Source organism: Elephantulus edwardii, unplaced genomic scaffold (genome assembly GCF_000299155.1).
Source record: "Elephantulus edwardii isolate Elephantulus edwardi_28Jun2011 unplaced genomic scaffold, EleEdw1.0 scaffold00423, whole genome shotgun sequence".
Taxonomy (NCBI): domain Eukaryota; kingdom Metazoa; phylum Chordata; class Mammalia; order Macroscelidea; family Macroscelididae; genus Elephantulus; species Elephantulus edwardii.
The window spans coordinates 211,197-213,179 of NW_006400173.1; positions in this window are offsets into that span (position 1 = coordinate 211,197).

Genomic DNA, 1,983 nt, shown 5'->3' on the forward strand with positions numbered 1-1,983 from the left:
TCCACTTCTTAAACAACATGCCTTTGGAAATTCTATGAACTTTGAGAAATGGCGATAGTTATAGAAAGGCTTCAGGTCTTTTGTTCATAGGATCACTATGAGTCTCTCAATGGCAATCAACAACAACAATCCATGAACAACGATTATTTTTTCCATTTTGTTAGATTTCTTATTGTTTCTTGTAATGGTGACTTGTACTTTTCCTTATAAATTCTTTTGTGTCTGTTGTTGTTATGTGCTATTGGTTTGACTACGACTCATAGTGGCACTAAGAACAACAGCTACGACCTTTGCCTTATCCTGAGCTAATCTCACTGTTTTTAACATACTGGACCCCATTGACACAGTCACTGTGTTAATCTATCTCATCCAGGGTCTTCAGATCCTGCACGGACCCTCCACCCTTTCAAACATGGACTGGCCCATCCTGAAAACATGCCCAAAATACATCCAGCAGAGCTTCAAAACCATTCCCTTCAAGGCATTACCTGGTTTCACCTTCTCTGGGATTGACTTATTTGTCCTCTTGGCAATCCATAGTATGATCTTCTCCAGCAGTGTCTCTAGTTGAGTTTATTCCTAATAATTTCATCTTATTGTTGGCTATTTTAAATTATGTTGTTTTCCTATTTTCCTTTTCTGAGCTTTCTTTGTTGCTGTAAAGAAATCCAACTGATCTTGTTAATTGCCTCTCTCTTAAAGTGATCTAGCAGGTCTAATGGATTTTTTTAGTGAATCTTTAGGGTTTCTGTATATACTACCATGTAATCTGCATATAGCAACAATTTCACTACCTCTTTATCAATTTTGTTGCCTCTTATTTCATTCTCTTCATTACTAGAGCTTCCAATACAATATTGAATAAGTGCATGCTCGCTTGGTCTCAATTTGCAAGGAAAATCACTTTAGTCTCTCATAATTGAGAATGATTCTGGGTTTTGGTAGTGTGTATATACTTTTTGTTATGTTAAGGAAATACCTCTCCATTCATTTTTTTATTTGGGTTTTTTTTTGGTGGGTTGCTTATAAAATTCATATACGTTGTGTTTCACACTATTCCTCATTCATATTGTGTTTCATACAATCATTCCCATACATTGTGTTTTATAAAATTGATCACGACTCCAAATTAAAGAATAAGGATAGATTTCTAAAAGCAGCATGAGAAAAACAAAGAGTCACCTACAAAGAGGAAACAATTAGACTAAGTTTCGATTTCTTAGCAGAAACCATGATAGCTAGAAGACAATGGGATGGTATATACAGAAAGTTGAAAGAAAACAATTACCAGCCAAGAATCCTATACCCAGCAAAGCTCTCCATCAAATATGAAGGAGAAATTATTTTAAATACTTTACAGAAAATAAGGAACTTAAGGAATTTATGAAAACAAGACCAAAACTCCAAGATGTTTTAAGTGAAGTCCTTCACACAGAGATGCCAAAGGAAAATGGATGTACTATAGCAACCAGAAACAACAGAAAAAGGAACATGAAATAACGGCAAAAGTAAAACCTGGCCTGACAATAATTACACTTAATGTGAATGTACTAAATGCACCAATCAAAAGAAAGAGAATAGCAGAATGGATTTTTTTTAAAAGTCCATCAATATGTTGCCTACAAGAGACACAATTCAAATAAGAAAAGAAAGGGAGACTCAAAATCAAAGTCTAGAAAAAAAATATAACAAGCAAAATATAGCAGCCACAGAAAAGCAAGAGTGGCAATGCTAATCTCTGTAAAAAATAGACTTCAGAATGGAAACCATCATAAAAGATAAAGATGGGCATTATATACTAATTAAAGGTACAATAGATCAAGAAGGCATAATTTTGGTCAACATTTATGCACCAAATGATGTCGTTGTTGTTGTTATGTGCCGTCAAGTCGCCTGCGACTCATAGCGACCCTATGTACAACAGCCCTAAACTCCGCTCTGTCCTGTGCCAATCGCACTGTCTCTGACACTCCCATCCCAATT